This window comes from Tenebrio molitor, chromosome 1, assembly GCF_963966145.1.
Source record: "Tenebrio molitor chromosome 1, icTenMoli1.1, whole genome shotgun sequence".
Taxonomy (NCBI): Eukaryota; Metazoa; Arthropoda; class Insecta; order Coleoptera; family Tenebrionidae; genus Tenebrio; species Tenebrio molitor.
In genome coordinates, this window is record NC_091046.1 from 13,463,032 (window position 1) to 13,490,873 (window position 27,842).

At 34.3% G+C, this 27,842-nt stretch overlaps 1 protein-coding gene and 1 long non-coding RNA gene across 5 annotated transcripts in view; one reads left to right on the forward strand and one right to left on the reverse strand.

Moving 5' to 3' along the window:
* The window catches only part of LOC138122306 (irregular chiasm C-roughest protein), a 329,893-nt gene that overhangs the window by 39,472 nt on the left and 262,579 nt on the right, over positions 1-27,842 (forward strand). The window lies entirely within an intron of this gene.
* Positions 17,754-20,020, reverse strand: LOC138134087 (uncharacterized). Its single transcript, XR_011160631.1, has 2 exons — positions 18,284-20,020; positions 17,754-18,192 (listed from the first exon to the last, which is right to left on the reverse strand). It is a non-coding gene; the product is annotated as an uncharacterized lncRNA (long non-coding RNA).

Below are 27,842 nucleotides of genomic sequence, written 5' to 3' on the forward strand. Positions count from 1 at the left end.
ATAAACTTGAGAGACGTTTACTTCAAACTGTCAATTTTTCGACTTAATTTATAAACGTCATAATAACAGTAAAGGGCAGCCTACATTGACATTTTTTGATATGCCAAAATTTGATCGTTCAAAATTTTTTGTCCGCCATAGTACAATTTGCATACATAATTTTTTTGGAACATCATTGTCTCTATTAGATAAAGTAATTTTTAAAAAAATTAATAAAAAACATAAATCAGGTAGCCTTAATTTTCTACTGTTATTGTGTAATTTAGGTAACTAGCTAAAAGTGAGATTGTTACTATGATTGAACTGTGCACATTAAGAGTTAATTTGCAATAATTTCCATAAAGTCGGTGAATGCAGTGGTAAAAGTAATGATGTCTTGTCTTGTCTTTATTTTTGTAGGAAATTGAGCAAAACTTAGTAGTCGAGTCAAAGATTATTTTGTACTGTGAAAAAATGGTTACTGAATTATTAACGCTGAGCTTTAAAACACTAAGCAACACTGTTGATCAATTTTCAACTATTATACTGATTGACCCGAAAACCGTAGTTTGTTTTGAGGGAAGAACATTATTGGACCCAAATCCTTTAAGAAGGCGAAAATGATCACTCAGTTGACATGGCCTTTACATTATTTATCAGCGTATATCAAAATATAAAGTCCTACAGAAATATAATTTATGTATTATTGGTTGCCTATCTTTTGGAATTAAATTCATAACTTGGACATAGGCGATTTTTGCAAAAAATCTCGAAACAGGTAATTTTTTTTTTTACACGTGTGGGATAAGTACTATCTTGGCGCACATTATTTTGTTCGATAAATAGCTGTTTGCCCACAAACGTATGTCAAATGTTTATTAGCGTGCTGAAATCATACTTGTCGCACGCAAAGTTTAAATAAAACACGCAAATCGATGCTAGAGCCATCTTTGAATTTTTTATTTAATTAATAATTGAAAAAAAAAACACTCAAAACATTTTTTTCAAAAAGTGACATTCAAGTGAAAAGTGACAAACTGAACTACGAATTTATAAAAGGAAAGAAAATGAAAAGAATGAAAATGAGTGGAATTCCGACAGTTCTAGTAAACACTGATGCCTCAGGTACAGATGATGAATCTACACTACCGGAGGTACTTGAAAAAGCAAAAGAAGTCGTGAACAATTTACTTCCCCAAAAATCGAGGCCAAAATATGAAGCTGCTTATGTTAAATTTATGCAATGGCGATCAGAAAAGAAAATTAAAAGCTTTTCGGAATCAACTTTTTTGGCATATTTTAATGAACTGGCTACAAATCATAAGCCGTCAAGTTTGTGGGCGACTTATTCAATGCTTCGAAGCATGATCGATATTAAACACAATATCAATATTTTTTATCATTCGAATTTAATTGCTTTTCTAAAGCAAAAAAATAAAGGCTACACAAGCAAGAAAGCTCAGGTATTAAGTCCTGAACAAATTAATCAATTCCTTCAAGAGGCTCCAGACAACAAATTCCTGGCTGTAAAGGTAAATAGATTTACTAAAAATTCTAAGATAATATACAAATAAATATGAAAACTTATTAATTTTCTTTTTATTACTCTTTTCAGGTGGCTTTAATTTTTGGAGTGCAAGGTGCATGTAGAAGGCATGAACTGTGTGACTTGACAGTCAATGATATTGAGGACAAAGGTGACATGCTTCTAGTTAAAATTCCGAAAACTAAAAATGATAAACCGAGATCATTTGTGTTTACGGATAATTTTTATCACATATATAAAAAATATGCTATTTTGCGCCCAAACAACGTGTCTACTACGAGATTTTTTTTAAATTATCGTGACGGTAGATGTTCACAACAAGTCATTGGCATTAACAGTTTTGGCAGTATGCCTAAAACTGTAGCATTATTTTTAAAATTAAAAGATCCAGAATCTTATACTGGACATACGTTCAGAAGAACTTCTGCGACTCTTTTGGCTGATTCTGGTGCTGATCTGCTGACTCTTAAGAGGCATGGGGGATGGAAATCCAACACAGTCGCTGAAGGTTACGTTGAAGATTCTGTGTGCCAAAAAAAACGAATCGGCCAGCAAATCGCTAACGCCATATCAGAAAAACCATCAACATCACGAGAAAGACCACACCATCAAATTAACCCAAATGACCAAATAACGACCCAATCACCTATCAATATTCATATACAAGAAAAAGAAAACTGTTTAGGACTGTAACCCTTTTGTATGCTGTGTTTTTGCTGGGTTGATCGAATTGGACGCTTTGTGATGGACGTCTTTATTCGAGAAAAAATAACTGTCACTTTTGTTGAGTACTTTATTCGTCTCTGGTTTCTAGTTATTCTCTACCTACTATTTACAAAATTTTACCTTAAATACTACCTACTTCTAGAAAACTGAGGGTGGGGGTGTAAGCACCCGTCCAGACCTTCGTGGGTACAGTTGGACGTAACAGAAATGCAACATGCCGCCCACCATTGAAATAAAAATGAGAATGTGTACATACATATTTTTGTTTCAATAAGACCTTAATACTATGAACAATAAAATTCATATACATAATTAACAAAAAATAAAAATAAAAAATGCTCGATTGTTAACCGCATAACCGAAAATTCATTAGTCTGTGGGCAACGGACACAAATAGTTTATCGAACGTTTGAATTCACTTGAATTGCACTTCACTGACACTACACGCACCACCTTGTCTGGTCCGGGATGCAGCTGAGTGATGCGGCCAAGTTTCCACTACAGTGGAGGTGCATTGGTTTCCTTGATTAGCACTAATGAACCCACATGCGGCACCTTGTCCTTGGATGTGATCCACCGGGTCCGTTGTTGTAGCGTCGTAAGGTACTCGTTGGACCAGCGCTTCCAAAAGTGTTGTCGAATTCGCTCGACGTGTTGCCACCGTGAGAGTCGATGGATGTTGACATCTGTGAGTTCGAACTCCGCTGGTGCATTGAGAGGCTCGCCGACGAGAAAGTGGCCGGGGGTTAAATAGGATAAGTCATTGGGGTCGTTGGAAAGAGGACACAGAGGACGTGAGTTCAGGATTGCTTCAATAGAGGTTAAAACAGTGTACAGTTCCTCAAATGTCAAATTCGCATTCCCAATTACCCTTTTTAAATGATTTTTGACACATTTAATATTTGCTTCCCACAAACCTCCCATGTGGGGACTACGTGGTGGAATGAAATGCCATTCTATATTGTGATCAGATTGAATTCTCTTTTGTAACTCGTTTTTTGATCCAATAAAATTCGTGGCGTTGTCAGAGTAAAGTTTTGAAACCATACCCCTTCGCGATATCAAACGTTTAAGTGCATTTAGAAATGACTCGGTTGTCAAATCACCAACCAATTCAACATGTACTGCCTTTGTTGTCATACATATAAATAACGCAATATAGGCCTTAACTATTCGCTTACCGCGACCTCTACCTTCCTTGAGGGAAATTGGACCGGCAAAATCTACACCACTAATTAGAAAAGGACGATTTTGAGTTACTCTATCGGATGGTAGATCACCCATGATTTGATTGAATGTGGTAGGATTTTTTTTTAAACACCTGATACATCGATGTATGACTTGTCGTACAGCATCACGTCCCGCAATTGGCCAATATTTTTGTCTTATATAGGCTAATGTGCCTTGATGACCTGCATGTAATTGACATTCGTGAGCATGTCTGATAATTAATGTCGTGACAAAATGTCCCTTTGGAAGCAAAATGGGAAATTTTTTATATGCACTTATTGAACGTGAATTACGCAATCTTCCGCCCACCTTCATCAATCCGTCTGTATGGTCGATAAAGGGGTTAAGAGATTTGATTTTACTCTTGTTAGAAACTAAATTGTTATTCTTTAAAAGAGACAATTCTTGGTGAAATGATTCCAACTGGACCAGTTTTAATATTGTATTGGTTGACGCACTCATTTCCTGTGGAGATAATCTGTTACCTGCGATTCGTTCAGTCTTTACTTTACGACAGTTGGAGATAAATCTTTTACAGTAACCGATCACGCGCTGTAATTTAGGAAATGTTGAAAAACGTCTCAAAATCTCTAGATTCAATTCACATTGCGTTACGAAAGCGTTTGTTTTGACTTCTGGTATATTTTTTGACCGCGTGTAGTTAGATATATGATTGCAGCGCCATGTATCAGGGTGTGAATGTAACCAACTTGGACCATGAAACCATAATTTTGAATTACGTAATTGACTAGGTAATAAGCCCCGCGATATTATATCGGCTAGATTTTCTTCACCTTTTACATGATACCAACGGTCGCTATCCGTTTGTGATTGAATCTCTGACACCCGATTAGCAACAAAAACCTTCCATTGTGTGGGCTCACCCGAACGCCAAGACAATACGATTGTACTATCCGTCCAAAAATAATGATCATCAATTTTGTGAGAAATGATTGGATACACTTTGTTGAATAATTTAGCTAATAACATCGCCGCTGACAATTCTAATTTTGGTAATGATATTGTTTTGATAGCGCAAAGAATGTTAACATGACAATTTTGTTTTAGTGATTGAAATCTCTTTAATGTTTGGTCAAATGAGAGACCAATATTCCGACTTTCACTTTTGAACATCAATGGTACCTGAAATTTACCGTTAGCAAGCCGTTTGTGACATTCTAGGAATTGTTTCTCGCACCTTTCATGTTCTCTGAACAGAATTGGTTTATGGTCTATTTCCTCAATTTGCCAAGACTTGACCATCTGTTTTTCCAAGTTCTTGCTGGAGAAAGTGCAGATCGTCTTTGTGTTTTCTGTGTCAGTGTCCCAACAACCGCCCAAAATCCACCCCAGCTGGGTATTTTGAGCTATCAACCGTTTGGCGGGACCTAATTGCACCTTTCCGACGCACAGTACCTTCCAGAACAGCTCGTTTCCGAGAAGAAGATCAATCGGACCAGGTTTATTGAACGTCGGGTCCGCCAATTTTATATTACTAGGGATTTTGAAAGTGTCGTAAACTAACGGACTCGCTGGGATGTTTTGAGTGATTTTTGGCAACACTAAACATTTTATTGAAGCTTGGAATTTATTGAAATTTGATTTGAAAATTAGCGTGGTACTTTTGTTTACCTTGCTGTGACTGTTGTTTACCCCAGATAACGTGATGTTCGTATTGTAGGATGGCAAATTTAAGATTTTCAAAGCTGACTCAGTGATGAAATTTGACTGTGAGCCACTGTCTAGAAGAGCTCGTAATTGGGTGACATTTCCTGCTTTATCTTGCACCTGCACCAGTGCCGTTGACAAAATGACATTGATTGGCAAGGCAGTGCTCGAATTTAGTACATTTACATCATTGTTAATTTCACCTAATTGCTCCGATGTGTCCTTGTGTAACAATGTGTTGTGTGTATTACTGCCACACACTCGGCAACAACCACCTTTGCAGCTGTCTGAATCATGATTTGTTCTTAAGCAATTTTTACAAAGTTTTCGCTTGTTAATTTGATCAATTCTGTTTGATACCGCTAAGCTGAGAAACTCCTTGCATTGATACAAGTAATGATTTGACTTGTTACAATATAAGCATTTTTTGGTGGTAGTTTCATTTTTGACGCTAACAAACGATTTTTGCGATTGTTTGGGTTTTTCAATTGTTGATGATTTTCCCTTATGTGAATCGCTTAAAGCTTCTAACGTGAGACAATGATTTGTTAATATATAGCTAAATTCTTTCAGTGTCGGAACGTTTGTTGTTTTGCAAGATGTTTCCCATTCTCTGCGGGATTTATAATCTAATTTTGACAACATTAACTGAATGAGAATGATATCCCAACTTTGTACTGGAATATCTAAATTTTGCAATATACTTAAATTGGTGGAAAGCCCATCCAACAGTTGTCTTAGGGACGCTGGCGATCCCTTTGTTACCTGTGGTAGATTTATTATCGTATTGACGTGCTGTTGTACGATAATCCGTTTGTTCTCAAACCGTGATTTTAAAAGATTATACGCTGTAATGTAATTGTCATGGGTGATTGCTAAATGAACAATTAGCTTTTGTGCTTCCCCCTTTACACTTGATTTTAAATAATGAAACTTTTGTATGTTGGTTAAGTCATTACGCTCGTGAATCATAGAATCAAATGTATTTTTGAAATTTACCCATTCAATATAATTTCCCTCAAACGAAGGTAGGTTTATTGGCGGGAGTTTGGCTATTACACTTTCAGCAATACCTTGACTTGAATTGACTGATGTTGACGATGATGTAAGTGTATGTGACTCTAAATAACTGCTTACATCCGCGATAACTTTATAGTAATCAGTTTCAAAACTCTCTCGATACGCTTCTTCATCGTCTTTTAATAATTCAATTGACGTTTGAATGTCATTAAAATCGTTGAAGGTTTTGTTTAAAGCTTCTTTCCGAATTGAAATTTGTTTTGCGTGTGCAATATTTGATTTGTGATTTTCAAAAAATGTTGTGAATCGAGTTAAACTTGACTTTAATATCGCGCGTCTTTTCAATAGCTCTGGTAATTCTGCCATAATCAATTTGAGAAACTGTTCTACTGATAGGAAATGACTGGAAAATGGGACTGACCTTTTGTTTCTTGAATTCGACTTGCTTGTACCTCTGGCGGATACGATGTCACCTTGATGTTCCACAGCCGGTGAATCCGATTCGAGGAGGACCACACGGTTTGCTTGTTTCACTGTAGCGACTTGAGTTGATTTGGATTCCAATGTTTTGTTTGTTACACTTTTTTAATGCACTGTCACTGGATCCGGCTCGAAGGACCAAAAATGTTTAGGACTGTAACTCTTTTGTATGCTGTGTTTTTGCTGGGTTGATCGAATTGGACGCTTTGTGATGGACGTCTTTATTCGAGAAAAAATAACTGTCACTTTTGTTGAGTACTTTATTCGTCTCTGGTTTCTAGTTATTCTCTACCTACTATTTACAAAATTTTACCTTAAATACTACCTACTTCTAGAAAACTGAGGGTGGGGGTGTAAGCACCCGTCCAGACCTTCGTGGGTACAGTTGGACGTAACAGAAATGCAACAAAAACATTGAAATTGAAAATTCTAACACATGTAATAATTCACAAAGTATTAATTTTCATTTCTCCAATTGCCCGAATATTTCTATAATTATTAATAAAAAAAATGATTAAGGTCTTACACTGTTTTTCTTTTGGTATTCCTCTTTTGTCAATTTTATTTCATTATTTCTCAAAACTATTTCATATTTACGTCACTTCGACATTTAATAGAGATAGGAAATCGTTTTGAGAAATAGTGAAATACAATTAACTAAAGAGAAAAACCAAAAGAAAAACACTGTATATTAGTTTACTATTTTTTGTTTTACGTTGCTAATTTCTTGTGGTTTATGATTATTGATTATAATGTCTGAACTTTTAAAGTTGAAATATAAGTTATTTTTGTTTCACTTAATTTTGTTTTTTTTTTTCTTTGGGGAGCTTTGCCGCCAAATAATCTTATCGCCGCACTCGTAATAAAAAATAGTATGTGCAATTTGTGCGGGTGTCTATTGCCCACTCGAGCAGACGAGCGCACTCACTTCGTTCGTGCGCCCAACTTCTGCTCTCGTGGGCAATAGACAACTTCCCGCACTTATTGCACAATATACTATTAACACGTAGGCTTTGAAAATATTCAGGAAACAAATATGTAATACGTCGTATTTCTTTAGAACTGGCCTTTCAAACGAGGCGTCCCTTGGCATACCCTTACATTTGAAAAAAAAGTTAGGGGTGATTGCGCACTTCCGGGGGCAGATATCCAAAAACCATATGCGCCAAAATGCGGGCAAGGAAAAACAAAAACTGAACTATTTCGGAATATTTTACAAAAATCGCCTATGTCCAAGTTGTGAATTTTATTCCAGTTAAAGTTTCCATACTGTATATTTTACTATAGAAATAAAAGAATTGCGTTAATATTAAAACAAACGTAGTTAAACACTACGGCGTGATCAACAACGACTGAGTCTGTTGGCAATGAAACAGGTGAAAAGTGCTGGTGTTTTTTATCTCGTAAAGCTACGGTTTCTTAGAGAAGTACGCCGCGCACAACTCACGGTAAGTCGTGCGCTGCGCACAACCGCGTAAATCTAATCAGTTCATACTGATGGAAGCGTTTTCTTAGAAAAAGTTGAGCTGAACGCATTGTTGGCTTTTTCTAAGAAAACTCATTAGATTTACGCGGTTGTGCGCAGCGCACAACTTACCGTGAGTTGTGCGCGGTGTACTTCTCTAAGAAACTGTAGCTTAATTTGCGCTGACTGAATTTTTTAACTTGAGACGACATTAAAAACATTTTCGGTTATGCCGGTTATGTTTATGCTATTACAAAAATGAATCTTTGATGGTAAATTTCAAATTTGCCAAATTTCGTTGTTACCAATAGACTCAGTCATTCTTGATCACACCGTATTATTAATAAAGGTTATTACTTATTAGATTTAATTTGAAATTGTTAAGTCTGCGTTGTTCGTACTACAAATTGTTTAGCTAAGGCCCGTATTCACCAACGCCAGTTAAAGTTAACTGTAGGTTAAAATATACGAAAACATTGTTACAACAATAGGTAACTAAAGTAACGAAGCATTTTAACCTACAGTTAACATTAACTGGCGTTGGTGAATACGACCGTAAAACAATTTAAAATTAGTATAAAAACTATTCTGCAATGCAGTTTTGCGGGCACAATGCACTGATATTGCATCTAGTTTATACACGCAACTCTGGTATATTTTATTTTAAATTATGTTAAACTTATAGATCATTATATAAATACATATTAATTTTTAATACATTACGGTATTGTTGATTTAGCTACAACTGGTGTAGTAATACACTGATCAAAAAAATTAGCGGAACACTATTTTGACGGTTTCTAATTTTTTAAATAAAAGATAGATTAAGGGTTTTATTATGGTGTGTTATTCTTTAAACATTCAATAGCAAACTTTCTTTGTGAAGGCCAAAATGTAAAAAAGGTCATAATAACAAAGTGTCGCTGGATTATTTAACAAATTAAAAAATGCTTCAAAATGTGCTCTGATAAAATAAACTGTCAATTTCTGCTAGTTCTAATTTACAAACTTCATAATGCGTTCACTGAGTGAAGTAGAAGTTGCAAGGGCTGTTGCTCTTCTTGAGGATGGGCGTTCAATGCGTTTTGTTGCAAATAGTCTGAACACGAGCCCATCTGTTATCTGCAGACTTTGGCATAGATACCAAATAACGGGCAGCTACTCCAGGAGGGCTGGACAAGGCCTTAAAGGAAAAACAAGCCACCAGAACGACAGGTATATCGTTACATGTTCCCTTCGCCGACGTACAGCAACTGCTCGACAGCTACAAAACCTTCTGCGTAATGCGACCGGCGTGGATATTTCTGATCAAACAGTAAGAAGTCGACTAAGGGAAGCTAATCTGACACCACATAGACCTGAGCGTGCCCTTCGTCTGCAACGGGATCACAAAGTTGCCCGTCTAAGGTTTGCTCGCGAACATATACGCTGGCAGCTTCGACATTAGAGGTCTGTTACTTTACCCATGAGTCTCGGTTTTGTCTTACTCATTTCGATGGACGAGTACGAGTCCTGGTGAGAGATACACTGCAGCCACCATACAGGCAGTAGACAGATACGGAGGCGGTTCGGTAATGGTATGGGGTGGCATCAGTATAGACGGGCGCATCGAGTTGGTTGTGGTTCCTCAACGTCTCAACGAACAAATTTACGTTGAGACAATTCTTCAAGAACATGTAGTGCCATTTGCAAACAATTTTGGCGATGATTTTATCCTGCAACAGGACAACTGCAGAGTTCACACTGCAAATTTAGCAGTGAACTTTCTACAAGACCAAGAAATTCACGTCTCCGGCAAATTCCTCGAATGCAGTTGCTCGAAATCAAATGCTCGAAATCAATTGCTCGAAAATGAAATTGCTCGATTGTAACTTTTCTCGAAATACAAGTTCCTCGAACTGCAATTTCTCGAAAATGTTTTGCTCGAATTTATATGGTCGAAAATGTGTAATTGGAGTGTAATTAGTAATTATTAGTAATTACGGACTAGTCGTAATAATGACATTAATGCTTTCAAAATATTCCTGTAAAAAAGTTACTTCGAAGCCATTTTTTTTTCGTATAAGCGATTTTTCAAACTCTTTCTCGATTCTGTTATAATGCACTTACTAACCTTATATCCCAATTGCATATTGCATAAACTTATTGTTTTATAACAAAAAAACTGTTGCGGCCTTGGAGAAAATTATGGAATCTCAAATGCCTGCACCTGAAGATCTGTAACGGTCTTACCGCCTTACCGCAATTACAAATCCCACATCATAAATAAAACCAGTCTTCAAATTTTTAATATCGTTTGATTTAAAATCTAATTCATATCTTTCTTCGGTAATTTCGTTTATAAATGTTAGAAATGAATCCTCTTATCAGTGTAAAAATCAGAAGTTAAGATTTTTTTGTAAAACATTTTTTTTTTTTAATTTATAAAATGCAGTACGGATGTGGCCTTTGTAATAACAATCACCGCATTATCCTGTGTATGGTAATAATTACTTTCGAGCAAAATACTTTCGAGAAACTGCCGTTCGAGGAACGTGCAATTCGAGCAAAGTCATATTCGAGCAATTGACTTTCGAGCAGCTGATTTCGAGTAATTCGTCTTCGAGCAATTGCATTCGAGCAATTTACCTAGATTCAGAAATTCAGGCGAAGGAGTAGCCGGCCATGAGTCCAGATCTCAATCCGATTGAGCACGTCTGGGATATGTTTGATAGGCGAGTTAGGAAGCGACCTGCTGCACCTTTAACTGCACTCTTTAACAAGAGCTGGCTGATGCACTTATCGAAGAATGGCAAAATCTTCCGCAGGAGGACATACACGTCATTAGAGCTTGATGGTGCAGCGTCTTTAGAACTAGTGCATGCTGCAAGATTTTAGTCACATTTTGTTTTTCGTACTGTTCTCAATGTTTTACTGTCATTTAAGATACCTGTTACAATAAAGTTTTTTTCTTGTTTGATTCTTGTTAAGTAATGTTGAGAGAGTAGTAAGTCGTGATAATTACTTACATATATCGTTTATTTAGAATATAGCACATGATGAAATAAGTGTTCCCCTAATTTCTTTGAGCAGTGTATTAAAAATGGATTATTCTCTAATATTTGTCTACAATTTAACACAAGTCTGCAATACATGTTAAATTTATTCTGATCCCTTTTTTCTGTAGTTTCCTGAAGCTACGGAAAGCTTTTAATTTTACAAAATGGCGTACTGGTCGCATACTAGTTGCGTCCCGCGGTCAAATTTTAATCCGGGTCGCTTAAATTTTAATTCGGGTCGCTTAACGGCTTGTATACTAGTTGCGTCCCGGGTCTCCAGGAAGACTGCTTACTAATTACAACCAACAACATGCAATTAATAAAATACACCTAATAAAACATCTGTTGTGTTGATAAAAGTTTATTGATACACATACCATCGCGGTCAAAAATAACTGGGATAGTGTGTTACTGTGGAGACTTCCAAAACTCATTTAAACGCATTCAGTTTGGAAGTGTCTACATTAACATACTGTCCCAGTTATTTTTGACCGCGATAGTAATTACAAATTTTAAATTTACATGTGGCCAACAGTTACGAGTATATTCAACCCTTTTCACAAATTGGAATGGGCTAATTTCCTTTGTCTTTAATTTATTTATTTGATTTTCTATAAATTTCTTTTTATCAATAAACGCTTATCGGTAAACCTTTTTTGGAAATGATGCACTTCTTAATTTGTATGTAACTATCTATCTGAAAATTCTTCAATACTTCTTTCTATCAATTGAAATATATTTGGATGCCCACAAGAAAAAGATGCATTGAATTTTGAGTGAAAACTTTCACATGTGTTTGGAACTTGAACTGTTTTCAGCCCACACATCAGGTGGAGAGGGGGAATCTTCAGCTATGTACCATTCAACGAGATAGTCAAATGATTTGAACCTTCTAAATGTAAATCTAATCAAAATTATCTTGAGATGGCAAAGATAATGTAACTCATAAAATTTCAACCAATCACCTTTATCACTAAACACCCTACCAATACTGTAGGGGATAGGACGAGTGGGATTCATTTATTTTAATCCGCAGGTAGGAAAATGGTCAACCGGGACGCAACTAGTATAGGATTTTGGGGGTCGGTTTGACCGCGGGACGCAACTAGTGTGCGGCGGGCGTACTAACGGTGCACTACGGCGTAGAAGAGATTACCGTAAACGTGAGAAAAGTGTTAAAAAAATTCTATTGGACTTATTTGCTGATTTGGGGGTCTTTGAAATATTTCAAAAATTATCTTAAATCCACTACGCAGTTGCCAAAGCTTGTAAGTTCTCTATTATGCAGGATCAGATATTGGTACTCAGTGATCTTGTACTTTGTGATAATATGTACGATTCGAGCAAGGTTGGTAGAACTGACTAATTTATATAGTAGGTTGCCTCGTTGCCATTTAAAACAATTTTTCCCCCGCATAAGTTACTCGTGACGTCATAATGCACTAAACTTTTACGATCACGCATTAGGTGTTCCTTCACTAGAATAAAACCCAATAAACCCCACGGAGCTTATAAACCTTGGGTTCTATTCGAACATTCAAAATTTCTGGGTTGATTTTACGTCACGAGTTACTTTTCCCCCCAGCCCCCCAAATTTCAACGAGGTAACCTCCTATACAAATTAGTCAGTTCTACCAACCTTGGATTCGAGGTAGTTTTCAATTTTCATGATAATTTAATACATATATTTCGAAATAATTCACCTGTTAAGTGCCACTTTCAAAGACCCCCAAATCAGCAATTAAGTCCAATAGAATTTTTTTAACATTGTTCTCACGTTTACGGTAATCTCTTCTACACCGTAGTACACCGGTAGTGCGCCATTTTTGGGTCACCCCGTATCTTATACTGTTAATAAATACAGGGTTATTCTAAATGATTGTAGTCGAAGTAGGCGTGAAAACTGAATGTAAAATTTATGATTGTCGCCCCACATAAAAAAACATCAAAATGATGTGAATAAGTGAGTACACACCGTTCACACACGGGAGTTAAATTGGGTGCAAAACAACTCAATATTTTTAAAATTGATTGCAAAACAACTCAATATTTCTGGATTCAATCGTTAATTTAATAAAAATAAAAAAAAATCTCATCACCGCACTTTTCACCTAAAAAATGACAGTGACAGCGACAAAACTGACAGTTCACATGAAAGCGGCAAAAATGTAATAACATGGGCATGGCCTACTTCGACTACAATCATTTAGAATAACCCTGTATAAAATCTGAAGTCTACATCATTTTTACACAAGAATAGTTTTCTAACTGCATATAATAATCGAATGGAGGCTGTGAATAATTATGCTGCTCCGTTATTAACTTTTATTAACATTTTGTACTCGTATTATTAAATGAACAAAAGCAGATATTCACAAAAGTTATTCACAAAATTTAATCAACATCATTGGAAGTGAACTATCGAAAGATTCAATTTATCAGGGAAAAAACATGGTGGTCGAGTATTTGCAAATTTATAGGTTTTACTTGATTATCAAATAATAGCTATTTATGCACCAAGGGCGTTACAACGATGATTACGCCCGGAGAACGATGAATCCAGCTCGAGGGCTTTAGCCCGAGAGATGGATATCGTTCGATGGGCGTAATCATTCGGTGACGCCGTGGTGCATACAAGATTTTATTTTTTACTATACGTGTCCTTAAAAAAAATGGCATCTTTGCAATTTTGAATTGATGAGGGCGTTATGAATTCATTACGCCCGCTTACTCTTATTACGCCCTGTATTATTCCCCGGTTGTTATGGACATATTTACGTATTTCGTATCGTAGGAGTTATCATGCAATTATACTAAAGTGAAAAATAAACATTTTAAAAACCTACTTTTTAAAAGGGAAAAATTTAAGTACATTAGACAAGTCACTAACCTGAGCAAGATAAAAATGAGTAGTGCTATCACTGATAGCTAGCTATCACTGATAGCACCAGGTACTTTAATTTTACAAATACAAGCAAATAATTAATAAAGTAGATTTTGTTCACGGTACAAGTACTTTCTTGAGCTTGAATAATCATTTGTAGATCTAAACGCATCACAAATGTGGCTCAAAATATGTATATGCATATCCTGAAACTGAGTGATTTGTATTTGCTGATCAGTAATAAGTTATCAATACAGGAAATTAAAAATAGAACATTATTAGAGTACAATAATAATAATGCAAGGTATTATTTACACTTGTTCGGTTTTAGCGCAGGGCGACTATAAACACCGGCATGGGTGCGTTGCTAAAATAATACACCCTCATTTAGCAGTAAATTATAAATTAATCGAGAATTTCGAACAATATTACAGTGTAAACCAAAGAGGGTCCTGGAAAATGATAATGAAACACTTCAAATAAAAAAAGTGTTGTCTGTTAAGAAAACATTTTAATTCAAATTCAAAAAGTATCATTATGTTTTTGTCATATTGTTCGAAATTTTTTAAAGACAAGCTGTAACAAATATGCGATTTATCGCTGGATTTATCGTAGGGTGGGTCGAGATTAAAGGGAGATGATTTTAGGATAATTTTATTTAATAATACATTTTATCACGACTTGATTTGACATGACTTGATAGTAATATCGTAATGAGTAATGACAAATTACTTCTACCTAAATGTCGTGTCACCTGGTGTGTTGTGGGTCAGAACATAACATTAATTATAATTAGCCGTTTAATTATGGAATCATTAATCGAAATTGATTTATTGAACCTTAGCGACTCTTGATTAATCTAACAGTGAAGTGGTAGAAGTGGAGAATATATTTTATACGATTTGTTTTACTGTGAAGAAAATTTTTTGGTGAAGTTAGGCTTAGTCTTCAGCTGAGACCTTGCAGTTGAACGACGCAACTTCATAATTTATATTAGTAATACCTGAATTGGTTGTTTGTCTTGTTCTGTAGTGTAATCCGAACGTGTTAAATTATAGAGTGCCTAAATTTCCGGAAGACTTTTATGTTTGCTTTCAATTTACCATGTTGTTTTGACTGTGGAGCGAGCTGATGAATTCGGTGGTCATTGAATAGGAAAACATCAGGGATCGTAACAGAAAGGAATTGGACGTCACCGTGAAGGTTCTCGATCAGTGACCGCCGGCTGATATACGGCACCTTTAAAAGGAACCCGCGGCGAAATCGAGAACATCACGAACCTATTAAATTTTAAACAATGATTGAGTAACCTCTTGGGCTTCCGATACACCCGAATTCCATTTCCTCTACAGTTTTGTCCACTGTTTGAAGACGCACGGTCCACGTACATGTCCAATTAATGTAACAGAGAGAGTCTTTTTGTGGCCAGGACCGTACAAAGACTTAAATTTATAGGAAAACTGTGCTTTGTGTGCGTATGTGAGCGCCTCGACGTTCTGCTCGTCCGGCTAACTTCATTATCTATACACAAAAGAAATAGCCGGACAACGTGTTACACTTTGCCGTCGCTCTAATCTCTAACGGTCTCAGAAAATTAGATTTCCTCTAAGCTGTACCAACGAGATTTTTGCATGTTGACAAGCTGATCCACCTCTCGCTCAAACTGATCCCTGATTGATAATTACACGTATACCGTGAATTAATTACCTGTCGAGCTTTCCTCTTAACAATATTGAAAAAAATTGGATATTCAATACCGATCGTGTCGACATACTACGAAAGTTAATCAATTCTGTGTAAGGGTTGATGATAATTTGATAAATGTTGATACCTTCGAGATTTCTGGTTAATAATGAGTGGGAAACCGTTAACTGTGGTACTTTATTACACTTTAATTCAATTTATAATTTGATGGAGAGAAAAATATTTAATCGCGTTTTCAATCTAAATGGTAATCATTATAACAACCTATATCAAATAGAAATCAAATTTACAATTGATACTGCACATTTATTATAGTGGCTATTATAGATTTATGCAGGAACAGAGTTACATTAATCAAAACAGATAACGTGAAAGAAGAAGAACATTCTTTATTGAGTAGAGGATAATACATACGATTATAAAGGTAACTCTTTAATTCAACGTCCATTATCATCACAGCTTTAGATTTCTAACCCCAATTATTAAAACCATTATTTGTTAATCCTGAAATTTTGTGTGTTTACGGTATTCGCATGTTTTAATTCCGTTAGAAATCGCAACTGTTTAGATTATTTTAATTAATTCGTTACTTTTTATGCCAGAATATCGAGTATATTTTAATTCCTTTAATAACAAGTAAACTTTCCTTCAAAAAATTTGAAGTTAGTCTATCATCTTGTTTTCATAAAACTGCCTGAACAGATTACCTACATTTTATCTTTGTTTTATTAGTTTTATGTGCGTTTCTTCTAAGTGAATTTCAGTAGGTACAGTCAGTTGCAAAAAAATAGAGTACATCAAATTTTCTATAGTTTAATTGATCCTTCTTGTTGTTAATTTTGAGGTTACCGAGACAAGCAAAATGTCAAAACTTTTTATTTCTTACGTCAAACATAATGACATTTCTTGTGTCAGACATAACCTATTTGAAAAAGCATGCCCTTAAAAGTCAGAAAAGACTGATTTGCATGTGTTAAAAATAGGAAATTTTAGTGTTCTTGATTTTTATGATGTAATCGATTTTTTTGCAACCGACTGTACCTATAAAAATCTTTTGTTTTTTTTTTCATTACCTAATTCAAAATATAACATTTTAAGAAAACAGACCAATATCTAATTTGTTTTTATTATTAGAATTTATTATTTTCACGTCGATCACATTTGTGACATGGTCTTTTTTTAAATCATTTATTACATGTATACATCAACATATTAATTAATTCAGACAATTAATATCCAGTAGCATTTGCTCTCAGCAAGAATAATAATTTTTACTTGAATTGCTAGAACAGTTATAGATGAATTTTGTAAATGAAATGTAGGAATCTAATACCGAGTTATTTTTGGTCGTATATTACACATATTCAATACATAAATATACCTATGTATTAATAGCGTTGATGCACACTGTACCGTTCGATAAAGAAAAGAAAAGGAAAAGTAACCAGCCCGATTTAAGACAGATTTTTGAAAGAAGTAAGAAAACCTCCGATAAGAGAGATAAGAGTGAAGACAAATTGTAAATAATAATCGAGATGATACAGAGGTTGAAGCAGGAGGTCCCGTACCGGATTTAAGAGTTATCAGAGAGAGAGGAACAGAAACAATACAGGAGAGAGAAATGAAGGAATTGAAGGAGGAGAATGAAAAACTAAAGATGGAAAATAGAGAGATGAAAGCAGAAATGCATAGAATAAAAGAAAAGGTGGAGGTCACGGATAGGGAGAAAAGACGTAATAATGTTGTCGTTCAGAGGTTACGGATAATACGAAAAATGGAATACGTGTTAAAGGACGGAATGGAGGACTTTTAAAAAAGCACTTAAGGGTGGATGTTCATGTAAAGAATGCAACGAAAATTGGTGACAAGACATGTTTGATACAACTGGAGAACACAACTGACAAGACAGAGATAATGAAGAATAAACGAAAATTACGAAATCTAAAAGACTGGTCGAGGAAGAATAGAGAAAACAATAAGAATATAATGGTTGGTCGTTGATAACAAGGAGTGAAAATGAAAAGAGAGCTCAAGCCACCGAATCAAGAAAAAAAAATCTAAATAATTAAGGGAAAAGTACAAGGGGGCACAAGGAGATGTACGAGGCTATGGACATGGTGAATGGAACCCGGAAAAACGAAAGAATAGAAATGACAAGGTGGAAATGAAAATAGCCTTTTAGAAGTAGGCTTTTTAAAGGAAAACAATACAAAAGAAAAAGAAAAAAAACACCCAAGCCATTGGTCTTACCATGTATTAATAGTGTTGGTGCACACTGTACTGCTTGATAAAGAAAAAAAAGCTCTTACTTGATTCATTTTTATTCTAACAATTGTGATAGATCATCATGCTGTCATATTCTTCTTTGCACCTGAGTAATGAGGAAATTCCGTCAAGAATTCTTCATTTAGTTTCTTTCCAATTTTTGTACTCGAGATAAGAGTAAAATTCACTGTTGAAATTACATAATATTAAAGAATCCTCATTCTAATTTTAGTTATTCGTTTACATAACGGTCATTTAAGATACTCGCAAAAACTTACTGGTTCAGTCAATGCCCATTTCATAAGTTCCCAAAATAGAACTGGACAATATCTAGACAAGTCTTCCTACTAATGGCTATAACTCATATGACATTTGGAATAGTGGACATTGTGTTTCACTACATTTTCTTGAAAATCCGTCTGCATCAAAACCCGAATTCTTCCCTCTTTTCATCCTTGCATTTATAGGATTACAGGTGGTATGTATACACACTTAAGAAGTTCACTGTGTCCACTATATCCACTCTATCTACCTACAACGATCTAACAAATTCTACTTTCTTGTTCCTCTATTTTCCAATGGACCTATAAAATTTCATGCTCATGTAGTTTGATTTCCTTACTCTGTAAATCTTAGCAGATTCAAGGTCACCTCAGAAGAGCTTAGTTGCCACGTTGAATTACCCTGCTCGTCTCTATGTAGTAAAATTTCTTTTCTGAAGTAATTGTCACATTGAGAAGATGCCTCTAGAAGCGTTTCGAATCTGCAGACGATGTTCTCAGTTCAGATGCCGTGATGAATCATGGTCCGCCGGAGACAGGGTTGTAGAAGGATAACAGGGAGATGGTGCACGTCACCGACAGTAAGTTCTTTTGTGGTGACAAGTTAATCTTCGTTTAGTGTAAATTATTAATCAGGAATAAATTAGCTGGTAATGTTGTTTACAAGAGTCTTTAAATCGATGAACCCAAAGTCAGAGTAAACGTTCCAACATCATTGTTCTAATATTTGGAGGATTTGAATTATGTAGGAATCTGAAATTCTGAACAACTAAATTCCTTCTTAGCAGGAGTGGTCTTAATTTAGAGGAGATATGCAGTGAAGAGAATTAGTAAAGTAAACTAAGTAACGGAGATAGGTACTATAGATTCTGTTTGCCTCTTTGGAATAGTTAGAAGATACGAGTTCTTTGATTAGTAAGACACAATGAGGTGGCAGATGAATTATTGATGACAGTATCGACTTCTTTTAATTAAGTGGGACATTTTTATTTTGGTGAACGACATTTTATAAGAAATTGCAATTATTTTTTCTAATAAAATAAATGAAATGATTTCTCGCTTCGATTGGTTTCTTTCTTGTCCTCGCTGTTAATGATCGTAATAAAATTATGGCTCAACGAATATTTTCAGTTGTGAATCAGAACATCTAAAGCATTACTTGAGTTATGCAAATCAATCCAATTAGCGAAAATTCAGATAGAAACCTGAACACTTAGGATTTGTCTTATAGGATTTGGCGTGGAGCTTGTCAAATTGAATGTAATCAATAGTATTTGCATAGCCCTAGTGGTCCACTCTAGTTAGCGCCGGTTTAGGTTTTGTCTGCAGATTCATCGGAATTGGGGCCGCCTTGTGAATACATTCTCTCCAATTTCGGACTCTGTTATGCACATACATTTACATTATCACACCGAGTTAAGTTTCTACTACCTACTTGATAAATATTTACCACAATGTAGGAGGGTTGCGTTGCATTTACCTACATCCCAAGACAAGTTGTATTACTCACAACCAGCCAAACTTAAATGTTTCATAAGACCATTAATTCGCAATTAACGAGAATCCAGTACAGGCATACCGAAGTAGGGCTCCACTCGCATCTTATCAATAATTCATTTTGTTCGGCTACACACGACGGCCACTAAAAATTTGTAACTTGCTTTATAGTCATTTTAGAAAAATGTCATATTTTAGTAAAAATTTAGCATCATTTAGATGGTAATTTGAAAGGTACCATTATCTCAAAATGTTAGCATGTTAAAAATAATATAAAAAGTCTTCAGACGTGGTTGTAAAATTGATACTAAATTTATAGCATCATCGAATTCACAGATGAACGGCCGAAGAGCTGTTATACCCACTCACTACTCATAAAATTTACTGCCTCCTGCAATTTTAAATAGTAGATAGGACACGGATTGAACACTTTAATATGGCTTTTCATTGGCATTATTTCGTAGATTAATTACACACAAGATTCAAAGCAAACTAATAATGCCCTACATAAAAATTTAATTATGGCTGTTACAAGTAATGTTAACATTCTGATAGAAAATGTTTGCAGAATTAAAAACAAAGTGAAATTGTAATATGTAGTATTTTTTTCGGAAAGGGAGAAATAATCCCATTAAAATGCATTGAATATATTTAACAGAGACTTTCATTAAGGTGACCAGCGTTCTATACATACAAAAATTCAGGAATCAGTGATTAATATGCATATGTATGTACAAAATCAAAGCTACTTTTTTCACTGGAATCAGCCAAAAAAAAAAACAGAAGAAATGTATTACCAAAATTACACTTGGAATGTTCAGATTAACAAAATAGGTATCAAACGTTTTAGGACTATTTTAAAAATTCATACTTTCAAATTAGTCACCCAACATTAGAAAGAATAAGAAAACTTGTTGTTGAAATTGAAATTTGTTGAAACATATGTTAAATATTATTTATTTTATGGGTGGAAAGTAAATTAAGGTTTTTTTTTGCATTACTGTTAATTTAAACGATAAATCCATATCAGTTTGCAATTAGTGAAACAGAATTTGTCTTTATGCAGTGTTGCTGTTGAGAGTAAAAGATGTCATCTGAAACGTAGAACCGTATTTTATTACAAGCCTAGAAAATATTTTACATTCTGGGTGACTTAAAACAAGTAATTGCAACGGGAATTGGATATCCGGAAACAATAACAATAGTGACAATAAGTCATGAAAGTGAAACACAGACAGGAAGAGAACTTTAAATCATGTTGAGTTGCAGATGGAATTTTGTATTAGATGGCAATTAAATCAGTATGGAAACAACTTTCAGTTTTTAGAGTTATTAAAGTGTATAGTAGCGGCAGAGCAAAATGGAAATGTGACTTCTTGATTTAAATAATTTTGGGTGGTATTTAAATAAAACTGTAAGGGTTATCATTATTAAGATTTACGACAGGGGCAAATTTCGCCTGCCAGTACCTGATAAAAGGGCGACTTTTTATTTACAACAGCAAAGTGCCTACCGACCACTCGAGGTCGTAAATCTTGATCATGATAACCCTTACAGTTTTATTTAAATACAGCCCAAAGTTATTTAAATCAAAAAGTCACATTGCCACTTTGCCCTGCCGCTACTATACACAACTTTAATACATAATAAGAGAATTGTGCAATGTGCTTAAAATTAGACTAGTAAGAAATGACCTTTAACATATTTTATCCCATTTTTCTCGTACAAAATAAACAAATGAAAAGCAAACAGAAAAATTGACGAATCAATACAATGAATATTTTGTTTGCCACAATAGGGCTATTGTGTATTTGATATAACATTTACAACTAATTGACTATTTTCGAATTTAACAAAAATTATATACATTTTTTAGATTATTATTTGTCCCGGCGCATCCACCATATTCTTCCTTCTGGGACAACGTTTATTACTTAATACATTTAAGATGGGCGTGTTTAAGCTAAATTGGAATTATATTCAAACGTGTATTATTAAAATAAAGTATGAGATATTGTACATACAATCGCTGGCCAAAAAAAACACGTACAGCCAAAATTTTAGTATTGTAAATCAAAGTCTACAACGTCACACGTTATTGTCAATCGGTCCTATCAAACCTATCCATACATAACATTTATTAAAAAATCGATATTTACACAACTCAAAATTTTAATTTTTCGATCTGTTGTTCTGTCAGTTTTTTTTTTTTTGGCCAGTGATGGTACAACTGACTGTAGGCAGTGCGCTCTAAAACGTCAACAGCAAATGAGATGATCTTTGCTTATAGCGATTTAAATACTTTCCATATTTCCATCAAATGTAAAATCTCACATAAAAGTTGCATTAAAAGTATGTATCCCTTCGAAGCTATTTTCTAATAATTTGGGTGTTTGACATTAAAAACGGAGGTGCAGTTTACAAGTAATTATTTCATACTTTATATTGTTAGCGTAAAAATCAGATAATGATTATTTGACCATGGCCTACTAAATCTGAACTGCGCTGCGCTTATTACGGCCGTAACAAAGCTCGGATTTTCAATGGAGCAATTGATTCCGCTAACCTCAAAAAATTCACCCTTAACCAACTCCATCTGTTAGCGAAATAGAAAAGAAAAATGTAATTTGAATTGAAATTATCCAATCACAATCACGTAACGTGTTTATTTTGTTAGGTTAACACTTTCTATTTTGTCATTGTGACGCGAAATAAATTTTCATGAATACGTTTCATGAACGTAAGAATACCTAATAATTACAATAATCAAATTATGAAACATAATATTTATATATAAAATGGAATTGCAAAATCTGAAAATGGATAGAGCACAGTAGAAAAATTAAAAGTAAAACTATCTATCTGCAGGAAGACAATACCTTTCTCGTAAGTTTATAATTTTAGAACCTTCCTACTTGTGAGTTTATTCTGAATGGATTTCGTTTTTATGTAATCTGTTTTTTTTATAAACAAATGTTTAAAATTGGTTTCATTACTAATTGGATAATAAATTTTATCTTTGTGTTTATCACAGGTAAATATGGAATTCTGTATTAAATGTGGATGCAAAGTAGTAACCAGTGGTTGACAAGGATTTTTTGGAATTAAATGTGATAAAACTTGTGTGGCAATATTAGCCAAGTCTTTTAAAAGCCCCACAAATTTACAGACCCCACGGTCTTGAAGCCAAACTAATCGTAACAAGGGTCCTGGAGTTGCTGTAGATAATAAAGAAGAAACATGTATTACAGTGAAATGTTTCATTTAGTTTTTTTTTTATAATTTTATCAATTTTGGATTTGGTTTGGAGGTTGCTGGGAATTTGAAAATAACTGTTGTTATTTTCTCCACATGCAACGCACTATTTTCCCATGTTAGTACTTCAACCTTGATGAAATTCAAGGAAATTTAAATTATTGTGGAAATTTAGTTGATTTGTAGTTTAGTATCTTTAAAGAGATGGCGCTAGTTAAGGGTAGATTTTTTGAGGTTAGCCGAATCAATCATTCAGCCAGTTTGTTACGGCCGTAATAAGCGCAGCGCAGTTCAGATTTAGTAGGCCATGATTTGACGTGCTTTGAGCCACATCTCTTTTTCTAACAATTTATTACAAATTGGTAAGGATTCTGCAAGTCACGTCATGTCACTTTGAAAGCTTAAGTGTCGTGATTCATTTTTTCACTGTGCTCTGACAGTGATTTTAAAGACCCGTTACGAATAAGCTGACATTGTGTATTCCTTCTGAAATTGTGTACCGACTGAATTGAAGCTGCACCAGCGAATGCACTTGCAATGTATGTACGTAACTATTTTATTGAAATTTATTATCGAGTAACTCATCTCAAGCATTTCCGCCGGCGGGGTTTCTTCAAATAATAAAATGAAACTAGCTAGAATACTCCAAATTGAAACATGAGCATATCAACTAAAAACAATAAAGAAGTTTTTGGTTATTTCAAATTTTAAAATAAATAGAAATTTTATGTTACCAGTAGTAAACAAAATTGTGTCCGTATTCGGTTTTGTGAGATATTTCTCTTGAAGTTTACAACTTTTTAAGTTACAGACCTAATAATGTAATTAAATCTTTTTTTCTTGTCCCTTATTTACCTATCGCATGCTTGAAACAAGATTTTCTATTATTAAGTATCGCCTTTATCATGGAGCAGAAATTAAAAATGTTTCCCTTAAACTTGTTGGTGTCTTATTAAGGATGAACTGGAGTAACATTGAAAAATGGCGAAATTTGCTTAAAATTGGTACAATAGTCCTTCCATCCATTCTAAAGTACTGTGCCAAATTTAAAAAGATTTGGTCGAGGAATTTTAAAGTTATTAGCTTTTAACGTTTCGGGATATTTTACACATATTCTTATGAGAAATCGAGCAATGGTCGCATAAAAATTGATAAAAAACATATTTCAAAAAGGCCAATTTTTCTTAAATTTTTCGCACATAAAGTATCGATATCGTAGAATTTTCTAATGAATTTACAAAAAAAGTTGGTCGAGGATTTTCCTTGTAATTGCTAATTATATGTGGAAAAACACGGTTTTTGAGGTTATGTATCTGTTTTAATTTCAATAAAAGTCAACAAAATGCATATAATTGACGTCGGTATGCAACATTACACTCATATGGCACGTTTTACTACAGTTACGTTAAGAACTTTAACAGAAATCAATGAAAATTGAAATTCAATGTGCTTCTGTTTACTTTCAGGTACAGTCTTAGTCAAAAGATTGTAAAATCTCATGTAAGTAATTATCTAAATATCAAGAAAATAAACACAAAATTTACTTGCAACTCATTACAATTCGTTTCCAAAAATTAAAAACTATTTTTTCAAATATTGATTTCTCGTAATAAACGTTTCATAGCATTATAAGAATTCCGCAACTTTTTGCTGAGATTGTTACTCCAGTTCATCCTTAATTTTATAATTACATATTGAATTTTTAACAAAATTTAATGTTTTCTGCAAAATTTCAGTTTGGTAATCTGAAGAGCTAGAGCAAAATTTATTTTTTTTACAAAATAATACATAAGTATATTCAAAAATTATTTATTCATACACACTTTTACATCTACTCTTACATACAGGTGTCCCAAAAATGGCGTACTAACGGTGCACTACGGTGTAGAAGAGATTACCGTAAACCTCAGAAAAATGTTAAAAAAAATTCTATTGGACTTACTTGCTGATTTGGCGGTCTTTGAAAGTGGCACTTAACAGGTGAATTATTTCGAAATATATGTATGAAATTGTCATGACAGCTACGTCTAATCGTACTCTAGTAGAAAATTTTTGGTGTGGTGATAAAACATTTTCAGTTTAGTAGCTTAATGAAACTGGGTAATTTAGGGACATAGTGGACTGAATGTTATTTCTAGTCAATATTTTATATACAAATATTGAAGTATTAAATTATAATTGACAAAAATTGATACCGCCCAAAATGCGGTATTTTACGCATTAATGAATGTCATTGGCGAATAAATAAAAGTTTGATATAGAAGATCCGAGGGGAATATATCATTTATTTTTGACGTGGAATTAGAACGAAAAAATACAGCAATTGAAATAGTTTCATAACGCTCCACCGTTTGCAACTTTAATTAAACCCGAGCGACACACCGATTATCGAGCATTAATAATTTTTACTTTTCAGCAGTTTTTGTGTTGTGCAGGTGAAAACGCAACAAACATTTGCTGCAAATGTTACTTTATAATGCAATAAACACTTAAATAGAATTCAGTCAATACACAAGTTATGAAAGTACATGATTAAATAGTTGAATGAAATATACCACTTATTTGTTCCTTGTTCATTTTTTATTTCGACATACCAGAATCGATTGATGTAGAGAATTAACTAGACAAAAATAGAGTAACGAGATCAACTTAATTAAAGATTATTTAATTAAGTAATTATTGTTATGAACGATTTTCAAGGAAAAGCTATTCAAGCAATTTTTTACCTTTATATTATAACTTTTTTTTTGTTCTACACTGTCAGAATTTGAGAATTTTCTCCTGTGTGAACGGATTATGATAAATGTCGCAACTTGTCAAAACGAAACGTTAAGCTAATTTTAAAGATTTTAAGCGATTTGGAGCCTTTAAGGGGCTCGTCGAACAAAAAAACGTTGTATTCAACTCGTTTGTGTGTAAATTGGGCCAATTTACGCACGAACTTGTTAAATAAACTACTATTTAGTTTATGATTTTTATATGTATAGTGTAACAGAGGTATGATAACTATTATCATTCCCGTGTTCTGTAGGGAAATGGAAGTGTAGAGATTCAGTAATGGTCAAATTCTGATTGTCCTACGCTAAAATGGTAACGAAAAGTGGTTTTGCTCATCTGCGAACGTCTCTATATGTCTGTGAAATTTTCTATCTTTTGCAAAATTACCCCAATTTGAATTTTTGTTTTACAATAAGCTTATCTCAGTAAAGACACGAGGTGTATTGATTTTCGTGACAATCAGACTAGTGGTTTTAGAAATATCAGCAATTTTATAGGAGTATAATTTATTTCGTCTACGATATCTTCTGTGAAAATACTCCGATTTAAATGTTTCTTAATGAAAATTGTTTACTTTAACAAGAACTCAAAACCTATTAATTCTGGTGCAAGTCGAATTGGCTGTTTCGAAAGTATACACCATTTTGAAAATATAGGATGTCTCAATAAAAATCTCAAATGTGTGATGTCACAAATTCTGTTTACTTCTTCTACGTTGTAGCTTATAGAATCATCGTGTTCATGTACTTTTGTGGACTCCTCAAACCCTGAACAGTTCTCGGCATGAAGAGATGCAGATTTTACCAACTCTTCACCTATACTGAGTAATAGCTAGTTTCTTCATTATCAGCACCTAGAGCCTTTTTGTGTCAGGACGGTCAGTGTTCGAACCAACCACGTAAACAGAATAATAATTGCATCTGAGTTGTAAATTCAAAGTAGGTGGTAGGTATATGAAAATATGAAAAAAAAATTGTGATCATTAATAACAAAATGAAAATTAATATTACTCTACCAATGTAATGTTCAAGTTCAGAAAACTAATTAGGCAAAAAAAAATTGAACTTTGAACGGAAAGTTTTACGAGTGTTTTAAAAACAAGTGATGGCGGACTAATTGCCCAGTTGAAAACTGTTCGTAATTTTTTCTAACGATTTGTTATTCACTTGAGCGCAACGGACCTCGCAAACACATTGGAGCGTTTGTCAATATACAAACTTCACTTACCACAGTAGTCTGTAAATAGTTTTAGTTATCGTTAGTTCTTGTTTGTCTGGAAAGTTTTTCTTTCGGGTTGTACTATTGTCCACTGTTCACAGCATATTTCTTACGTTGTGCTTAATTCGTCTAAAAAGTTTCAGTCTTAGTTGTTGAGTGAACCGAGAACCCCGACAAGAATGTACGACGATACGATAATCTCGGAAGCTTGAATTGAGAAAGGAATGTTGGAATCTATCAGTTGATTCCGCATGATTATATGCGATACGTGTATAACATCGAACGAAACACAACAATAGTAATGTTGGTAAACACGATAATTATTTGGCGTGATTTAGATGAAACGTGTATACAATAAGTTGTCTACTATGTTGCGCTAACAGACTGGGATTATTCGAATTTATCCTAATCTAACCATTTTAGGAAGGAAATTAACTCGCAACTGAGCTAATTAAGGAGCGAGCAGCTACGCATCGACAAACCTCACATAATCCACTATGGTGTCCAATTAGATGTGTCAATGAAAGGACAAACATACGTGCACCTGTATCTATGGAAAGGTTGACTCGGTTTCCACTGTGGTTAATGCAAACTATCTGGAAATGACAATTTGATTATTGGTAATTACACGTAAGTGAAGAGCCGCCCCGCGTGCGTATGACGGCGACATGGGAAATTAGGTCTTGCACAGCTGATTACTGATTACTGATTAGTGGTACGTAAAGAGATTCAGATTGTTGGGACATGTATCTGTGAACTTCCTTAAGTTCCATTTGATCAAATCGTCAACTTTGCTTTACCGGACAAA